Genomic DNA, 10,389 nt, shown 5'->3' with positions numbered 1-10,389 from the left:
CTTGACCCAGTTTCTCTATGCACTCAATAGACGCGCTAGGAATTATATTCATTTTCCTACAGAGGCAACAGAGTGGCTGGAAGTCAGGACTGGCTTTTATAATATAGCAGGGATACCATCTGTGCTGGGTGCAATCGATTGCACACATGTTGCTTTGATTGCACCTAGTCAGAGTGAGCATGTGTACCGCAATCGGAAGCACTACCATTCACTCAATGTACAGGTGGTATGTGATGCCACGATGAGGATAATGCATGTGGTACCCAAGTTCCCTGGTTCCAGTCACGATTCCTCTATCCTGAGGAACTCTTCAGTCTTCCATGCGTTCGAAGAGGGTCATTTTGAACCTGGTTGGCTGCTGGGTGAGTACACATTTACATGTTCTAACACAAAACACATTTTGATTTAGGAATGTTGGCATTGTACAATTTGATCACTAATGTCAGCTTATGTGTGCTCCATTCATTATAGGTGACTCAGGATACGGAATTAGGCCGTGGTTCTTGACTCCGGTGCTAAACCCTCAAACTGAAGCAGAGGAGAGGTACAATGCAGCCCATATATCTACAAGATCTGTTATAGAGAGGACATTTGGCCTACTCAAGACCAGGTTTAGGTGTCTGGACAGAACTGGTGGGGCTCTTCTATACAAGCCTCAAAAAGTGTCTGATATTATCCTTGCCTGTTGCATTTTGCACAATGTTGCACTCAGGCACAATGTACAGTCAGACCTAGCTGAGGCTTTGGTAGACGAGCATCCCACCCATGTAGCTGCTGAAAATGAACAAACAGCCAGTGGTGGCCAGACACGACAGAATCTCATCAATTCATTTTTTTCTTGTAAGTACAAACTCATATGTTCCTAGTACTACTTTTATAGTTTAATTATGTTATATTAACAATAATGTTTCTTTATATAACCTTCTGTTAGGACACAGATGAATATGGGTTGCACACCTTTCTTTTCTCTGCTGTGTGCACAAAGGGATGTGGCACCGGTATGTTATTGTTGCACAGGTTATATAATCCCTCTTCAATTGTACTTTAGTTGTGTGTATGTGAATACAACTTGGGTAACAAAGCAATAATATTTTAGCATTGTGTTATTCCTTATGCTAAGACAAAACACATATTATGCCCATAATCATTCATGCTTCTAGTATGCTTACATACAATGTTATTGGTGCAGTGTAACATGTACATCCAGATGATGTGTACACCAGGCTGATTTACATTTTGAATGTCATTAAATATACATGGTGTTGCACATTTAACACCAAATACACACTTTGATGTGTTCTTTACGGTACTGAAGATGGCATGTCAATGTTTGCAATTTATATATTGTTCCTTTGCATTATAGGTATATTTGCAGTATGACTGATCATGGTATGTATATTTGCTGACATCTCTCATAAGATGTGGCTACCTCAATCTTCCTATAATTATTGGAACTAAAAACCCAACATATTGGTTTAAACACAAATGTTACATATATGTACTTTCTGTATCATGTATATGCATTTAGCTACTCTTGAGGTTTCATGTGCATTGTATTACAAAATGATTACTCACATTTCATCACATTTTATGTATGTTTCCTTATAATTTCCATTAATGTAATATAGAGGTGTTTGGAGAAAAGGGGATAACTGTACTTATTTGTTTACTTACGGGAGCACATTCATCACTAGCATAGACACACTTTTTAAGACAACTGTTTGTGTGTGTATCAATTGGTGTAGGATCCATGTATAACACCGACAAATGATAACACCAGCTTTATTATGGTAGCTTATATCATCATATTGACTATACTATGTATTTCTAAACGATTAATAAACACAGTAAACTATAGTTAGTTAGGTTAATGAAATATACACAGAAACGTACTTCATAACATGATGGTGATGTCATATTCAGAACATCATGCATTGGAGGGGACCATAACATCTGGCCAGTAACATTATTTGCTACAGTCCCAAACCATTTTATCTACATACCCATGTAACAAGAGATTTTAAAAATAAATGGCTACTTGGTTGTAAGTGTCCTTTACATTGGGAGAAGGAGTGGCTCACTGAGTAAAGACACACACTGGCACTGATAGTTTGAAGCAGGGGAGTCTGGTTCAATTCCCGGTGTGGGCTCCTTGTGACCTTGGCCAAGTCACTTTATCTCCCTGTGCCTCATGCGGCAAAAAAACATTTGTACGTTCCACGGGCCAGGGACCTCAGGCTGAAACATGTGTCTGTAAATCGCTGCGTACAACTAGCAGCCCTATACATGAACATGCTCATATTATTATTATTATTGTTACATAGTTTCGACAGTCATACGTTCCATTACATATTAGAATACACAAATGTGTTAGCAGAGTGGGAATGGTTGTTATATATAAAACACACCATGTCATAAAATGTTAGTAGTCATTAAAGAACACTCAATAAAAATTCATGAGGCACTCTTTTGCAACATCATTATGTTAATTAAGTGCTTATGCAATATAGGCATAAGGGTATCACATATTTAATTGTTTGTTAATAAGCGCTGCAAGCAATATAAAATTAGTTCCATATGTAGTATAGTAGTCGGTGGCTCCTCCTCACAATCATCTCATATAAAGGTAGACTCTTCTGAAATCATACATTGATCCGATTGTATCTTCCCCGACATCTCTGAAATACAGCAAACACATGATGGTCAAAGATGGCACCTTACTAGATATGCATCCGTGACAACGCGTTACGCAGCTCTATATGATTGTGTAGATACACACGTCAGTCACTTATATGTTAGAAGTAAAACTGTTCATCAGTATGTAATGTTTCTTTAAATTTGTAGCAGGCATAACTATGTATAAGAAGTGAACGTTGCCTGTATACTGAAAGATGTGCGCGCACATCTTTGTGTGCGCACGCACTTCACGCTTGGCTCCACTAACTGTTAGCGCATGCGCAAAACAAAGCGTACGTTGTGCGTTCAATACATGTTGAAAATACCAGTAAACATAACATCTTTATTTCAAATACAATGAAGACGAAACTACATTCGTTCTAAACGAGTACATCTGTATTCTTTTTAAACAGACGTGTTTGAACAGAAAGCACGGCCGATAACACAATGCGCAAATGCAATACGTGTGACGTCATGTTAAGCCAGCGTGAAACGCACGCTAACACTCCTCCCACTCAATTAACATTCGGCTAACGCCCAGGGTACGCCTACAAACACTGAGCCGCACGCATCACACACTGCAGTTACCGTTACTATAACAAAACATGACAGCCAATAGGCTTTGAGGCGCGCACGTCGCTTGGGGGCGGGACTTACATCAGTAATCCTTTTTAAGGACGCCTTGGCCCATGACAAGGGTCCCACGTCATACGTGGTGGACCCGGTTTTCAATGTTGTAGATGTTGCATGATAACAAAACAGGTATGTGTTAGAGTAATGGAAAAATGTTGCTAATATGTTTAAAGGGATAGGAAAGTACGTATATTTATTCCGTCAGCAATGTGTACTACTCTTTCAGGTTCTACTATATTGTATTAGGAAACAATTTGTTTGTGATCGCTACATGTTATGCAGTCTGCAATGTTACGCTGTATCCACGCATTGAAAGTGAAAATGGTGGTTACAAAAAAAAAAAAAATTTAAACGCAGAGTCAACGCATAACGATTGTTATATTTACCATTCTTCTAGAATTAACTCTTCGCCTGGCTGCAACTGGTCGCTCCAGAAATGCAAGGCATTTTCATCCACGCTTAACCCAACCGCTGAATCCAGTATGACACATATCTCCTCCAGGATGCGCTCATAGGAATCGCCACTGCTTTCTTCAAATAATTGGTCGGGAGGTAGGTTCATTTCTTCGGGTTCCCATTCCAATGCATTTTCAGCTGAAAGGCTTGGTACATAATCATAGTACTTTTGTTCTTGTACAATGTGGGTTTCAGGAATGGAGGCTGCAGATATTGCAGCACGTATCGATTCAAACGGATCAGTAGTAGCGGATACATTGCTATTGCCATTAGGAATAAATATGCCTTTCACGACAATATAAGTGCCGTCTTTCAGGAGAAATTGTTTTTCCGGGGCAATCTTCCAGAAACCATAGGTGTGTTGTAGCTTATCCTGGTCACGTTCAAAAAAGTCATTACTTGATAAAGTGAATCTTATTGAGGAATTAAAATTCCGTGCATGCTTACGGTCTTGGTAATAAGGATATTTTGCTCGAATGAAATCATCGATTTGGCGTGTGCTTGCTTTCTGTCCGCGACTGTTCAAGATGGCTTCACAGATCATGTACTTATACCCTAAAAGGGGATTAATATTGTTAACGAATTCATCAGCCATGTCTGAGTAGCACAAAAGCTGTGTGCAGGTCTGTGTTATTTGCTCATCAAAATGAATGTGCTGAATGGCTAACAAACTCCTGTTTTTCCTTGTCAAGGTCAACAAAACTAACTACTTTGACTCCTTATTTCAAACGCCAATTGGATTTGTTTGTCTAATTGGGTTAACAGTTGTGGTTCGTGATATGGGACTGTGGGAGAAACATTTCTCCTTCTTTTATCTCGTTTGTGAAAAACATCCCTAGACTTTGAATGCGTTCACATAGTGTTTTTTTGAAAACTAACAAAGACCACTGTGTGAAAATATTTCTTAGCCAGGCATATCAGTAAAAACAGACACCTGCAAAAAGAAATGTTTTTTCCCCGCTTACATTTCTGTGTGTATGTGAAAGTCTGGTTAACTCCCTGTCTGCATGAGTTTAAATACGTGTGTATATATATATATATATATATAAATATATCTCTCTTATAAAAATATATATATATTTATATATTATATTTTATTTTTTTTAATATTGCAGGAGTACACACAACATTGATGGCATTAAGTATACCTTGTATGAAACCTATTTAAATGGTGAGAAACATGATTGAATTAAGTAATAAACATTTGTTTAAGCACAATACTGTTAGAGTCTCATACTGAGGATATTTCTCAAACATTAGGCCTGTATTATTAAAATAGTGTTTTCACAAGGAAGCATGAAGTGTATTAGTTTGTAAAATACATGTATACCAGTTTATATAGTACTATATATATATATATATATATATATATATATATATATACATATATATACATATATATACATATATATACATACACACACACACACACACACACACACACACACACACACACACACACACACACACACACACACACACACACACACACACACACACACACACACACACACACACACACACACACACACACACACACACACACTCAGTGTGTGTGTATATATATTATTATACATTCTGAGAGGTTATTGAAACGAACACACAAATGATTAAAGGACAAAATTACAATGGCCAAGCAAGGCAAAGGTAAGTAATAATTTACACATAATCCTGCTGTACACGTACAAGAAAGATGTTTGCACTTACTTAGGTGTTTTTATAATTGCATGTGACTAATATGCATATGCAATTCTTACATCAATTAACACACCCAAATGCAATGTTTTGCTGCAAAGTCAATGGCAGCTTCTCTAAACTTAGCAACTGGCTCCTGGTGGACCATTACTGAACAGACGATTAAAACATAAATATTTATAACACAATTAATTATGAGTGTTAACATTTCCAAAACTTCACGTGTACAAGAACATAGTTGAAAGTTTGGAAACAACACAGTCTTCAGCATACATACAATAGTAATTAGATAATCTGAAGTCAACAAAACAAGGCCAAAGACATATTTTCTGAATTATAACATTTATTTTTTTTGTTCCTTTTGCGAGCGAGTAACAGGCCTGCTTGTTGTCTCTTGAATTTTCCTTTTTCTTTTGCCACCAACTTTAGGCACAACAGAGCCACTTTGAGTGGCCTCTGGCACTTCACGGGCAGGGCTTGTGGCCAGTGACTCACCTACAGGGCTTGTGGCCAGTGACTCACCTACAGGGCTTGTGGCCAGTGACTCACCTACAGGGCTTGTGGCCAGTGACTCACCTACAGGGCTTTTGGGCAGTGATTCACCTACAGGGCTTTTGGGCAGCGATTCACCTACAGGGCTTTTGGGCAGTGACTCACCTACAGGGCTTGTGGGTACTGACTGTTCACGGACAGGGCTTGTGGCAAGTGACTCACCGACAGAGCTTGTGCCCACTGACACATGTGAGCAAGTTGGTAGACACTGCACAAGTGATGGTCGGTCTGTTTCATGTGAGTCTTTTTTTGTTTTTGACCAAAAACTGGTCAGTAGTAACTGCTTGTGTTTTCTTTTTGTGGCCTCCTTTGTAGGTGTCAGCTGCTGAATTTGTACAGATGGCAGCGGTAGGATGTCGTCAGGAACCTGCACACCAATGTCTGCTACTTGACCGGTAACATTTGGGCCTGGTGAATGAATATCAGATGAATGTGGTGAAAACTGACCTGCATGAACAGATCCTGGCTGTGAGGTGTTGAATTGTGGTACATTAGTCATTCTCCAGTAATTAGCTTGTGTTTGCTGAACAACTAATGCTTCGAATGAGGTGTTGATTTTTTGCAACTGTTTAGGCACTTCAATGAAGACTCTGTGGAGATGTGCCAATTGTGATACTGTTTCTTCCTGCAGTCCAATCATCCTTTCCAGCACTGTCATCATGTCTGAATGGCAACGATTTTCTGCGTCCACTATTTTTCCCTCTGAAGCTACAATTGCATCGTATGTGGAAGTTGATGGACGATTTGGCGGTACAACAGTTTCTATTGGCACCTCTTCATGGTCACATGATTGTATTTCAGTCTCTTCTGCGGCGTCATCCTCATCATACTCATCATCCTCATCACCATGATGTTCTAAAAAGAAATGTACACATTATTAAATGGCATGTTAATGTATGCTGTGTTACTATGTAATTGTACTGTGTCCTAAGTAACACCTAACATGTTAGCATACGTTTTATAACCTCACATTAAAAACTACCTTGACTTACGAATAATGTTTGGACTCAGTATGAAATATGAATGAATGAAAAGTTGCTCTAAACTCAGAAGTCCTACATGATAGTTCACATCACTAACACAATACATGTTGCCTTACACTTAATTTGCACTGACACTAAGTAATCCTATTTAAAGAAGATGTGCAAAACAAATAATGAACATGACAACATAACATATAGAAGAGCACATATTATATGGCCAGCAAATGATACACTCACCTTCTAGTTGTGTTGAGCTGGCTGACCCAGGTGAAGACACTTGTTCCATCTCAGGTGACACATGTCCTCCAGGGGCAACTATATATAACAATAACATAAGTTTTACATTTACATGTGTAAATATTGAACAAACACTTATTGTATGTTCTGTATTTATGATTAACTAACAACATCAGTTCCTTAACCGAAAATGTGTGTGAAAGTGAACATAAATAGTTGTAATAACACTGTACATGCCTGTGTACTTAGAAGTTTTGAGTTCCCTAACATACAACATACTATGTTTCTGCAGTAATGCGTGAGGATAAATAGATTAAATTAGTACATAAAAATCATATGTTGTGTAGTGATATCAGTATCATAATGTACATAACTATCATGAGATGACCATTCACAATGGTTATCATGAAGGTGGTCATATTGCAAAAAGTGTTGTTTTTGGTAGAGGATATGTGTGGTACATTAATCGAAGATGTGGCACACCTGAATGTGGCTGTGACTCAACAAGACAACACATGCAGTGTGTGATAATGTGTCTTTGATAGTAGTTCAACTATAGATATGAGTGAACTAATGTGTGACGTACGCTTTGATAAGTAATGAGTTGTTGGGGCATTTAGTAGCTAGAGTTAAGCTTTCAAATGAGTGTGATTAACTTCAGTTGTGCTATTCAGGTTGTAAGAAAGGTATTCCCTTCCCCAAAAAGCCTAATCAGCCACACCTTTCAATTACTTGAAACAGGTGAAAATGGTGTGAACTAAGTTGACCGTGAAATGAGGCTGTAATTAGTGTGTGTGCTGAACCCCACCCCCTCTGTTGAAGTGTATGCTGTGATGAGATATTAATTGCAGCTGCTTTAACACAATGGTAGATGAGCTAAGTAGTCATCTGCAGTGTTTAAGTTATGAAAACAATGACATAACATATGATACGTGTGCCTCATTATGCTGTCTGTATATGACATAAAGCAAAAATGGACCTTTTCATAAGCAACTATAGATGTGTTAGTGCCAGTGATGTTTGTAGGCCGTTACATGCAATTTCTTTGATGCATGCTTAAAATAGGCAGTAATGTCATGTTTGTCGGAGTAAAATCAATAAAATACACAATAATATGATACATATTTCTGTTCTGTACCTGTAGCTACTAATAATTTCTCATGAACATGTGTTACACATGTGTACTACCCTGTTGTTCCCCATCTTCGCCCACCATCAATTGCTTCCACTGCAGCTATGCATTTTGGGAATTCACATGTAAATGAGCACGCAATGGCACGTGCTATATTAGTTACTGCTTTTAGTAGGACTACTACATATATGTCTATTTTGAGATACATATATATACAGAATCAGACATATACATATATAGATGCAGGTATGCTTATATTGTGAAGACAGTATAAAAAGCAGTGTAAATATGCAAAATAACTGTAAGCAACGACACGCCTAGTACAGTAATATTTATCACCTGCTGGAAATTGTGACGGATAAATTCCAATGTCACGGTCACCAGCCAAGCCTTCCACGACGACGGTAAGTAATTTTGGCCGAAGCAGCTCCTCCAATGGAGTCAATATGAGACGTTGTGGTGTGGGCCCACCTCCAGTGCCAGTAGCATGCATGCGTTGGTCTTGTATTTTCTTTTTCAATTTGGACCTAATATCATCAAATCTTTTCCGACAATGATACTTGTCCCTGACACTATTCCCACAGGCATTGACACCAATGACTATTGTGTCCCACATTTCTTTTTTGCTTGCTGCACTTGTCCGCCCTTGAAAAACATATAAAAGATATGAGGTAAATTAATAATAATATAAGCACCAGTTTCCTACACTGCTAGCTGTTCCAAGAGATAGCAAACATGCTGTTTTATGTGTAATATGTGAAGCACATGAGCATTCACTACTAAACCTATACATGTAAGCAAGGTTGCATTCATATTGTATGCAGTTCTGGCAAATTGACCGCCTGTGTTTATTTGTCCTTGTAAGGCATGATAAAAAGCTGTGTTTCCACACTAATGAACATAGAAAGATATTGTGTACCCATATTTGCATATGAACAAAACTCAGATGACCTAGGATCACATGTATTTGAATAATAAATGTAAAGGTACACTTACCTACTAAATGTCCATAGAGACTGTCATAGTGCTCCAGAATGCCAGTGACAAGAGCCCTATTTTCCTGGTCATTGAAGCGAGGATTACGTGGCTTCTCCACACGTTTCTTCCGAGCAGGTTTAGGGTCAGAGCTTGGCTGGTGCTGACTGGACTCTCCTTCTTCCAATGGAAGAGCCTCCAAAAGCTGGCCACCAGCAAGCACGCCACCACCAGACACCCCATCAGCAACTGCGCCACCAGCAGCACTCCCAGCACCAGCACTCCCACTCCTAGCACCAGCACTCACACTCCTAGCACCAGCACTCACACTCCTAGCACCAGCACTCACTCCTAGCACCAGCACTCCCAGCACCAGCACTCCCACTCACAGCAACAGCACTCCCACTCCCAACAACAGCACTCCCACTCCCAACAACAGCACTCCCACTCCCAGCAACACCACTCGCAGCACCAGCACTCCCACTCCCAACAACAGCACTCCCACTCCCAGCACCAGCACTCCCACTCCCAGCAACACCACTCGGTGCACCAGCAACATCACTCCCCTGAACAGAACGTTCACTCCGACGCGTACTCGCACGAGTAGCACTCCCACTCCCACCAGCATCACTCTTCCCACGCTTTGCGGGCATACTTCCAGCACTCACAAAAAACAGACAAGAAATGTACAGGCAATCACACGACCCACTTCCACATATAAAACAAGACAAAGATGTAAACAAAACAACAAAGGACAAAGCTCTCCCAATACACAACAAGTCTCTCAGTCAATATGCAAATCTTCAATCGTCCAGCTCTGTGCGTCTCTCTCTCTCTCTCACTCCCAACAACACAGAGAATGATTAGCAGTACACGTTGCCTTTAAATATGGCGCGCAATCAAAAACATGCTTGTTTCGCCTGATTCAGCAAGATTTGTGATTGTGCAACCTAACAGCACCCCGCCACGCACGCCGATACACCTGTGTGTGATCGGCTCATCATCGTGAGAGTGGTCGGATTTGTTTTCGGCTTGATTTTGAATGTATTC

At 39.6% G+C, this 10,389-nt stretch overlaps 1 long non-coding RNA gene across 2 annotated transcripts; it reads left to right on the top strand.

The window, feature by feature from the left end:
• Nucleotides 1–548: 548 nt before the first annotated feature.
• LOC142497646 (uncharacterized) lies at nt 549–7,281 on the top strand. Of its 2 annotated transcripts, none has more exons than XR_012802297.1 (5): nt 549–840; nt 932–998; nt 1,364–1,389; nt 3,707–3,861; nt 6,328–7,281. It is a non-coding gene; the product is annotated as an uncharacterized LOC142497646 (long non-coding RNA). The 2 variants fall into 2 exon arrangements; XR_012802298.1 differs by lacking the exon at nt 6,328–7,281 and adding an exon at nt 4,881–4,940.
• Nucleotides 7,282–10,389: the final 3,108 nt, after the last annotated feature.

Source organism: Ascaphus truei, chromosome 6 (assembly GCF_040206685.1).
Source record: "Ascaphus truei isolate aAscTru1 chromosome 6, aAscTru1.hap1, whole genome shotgun sequence".
Lineage (NCBI taxonomy): Eukaryota > Metazoa > Chordata > Amphibia > Anura > Ascaphidae > Ascaphus > Ascaphus truei.
Note: the sequence above shows the minus strand (reverse complement) of the source record. Positions and strands in the feature narration are given on the sequence as shown.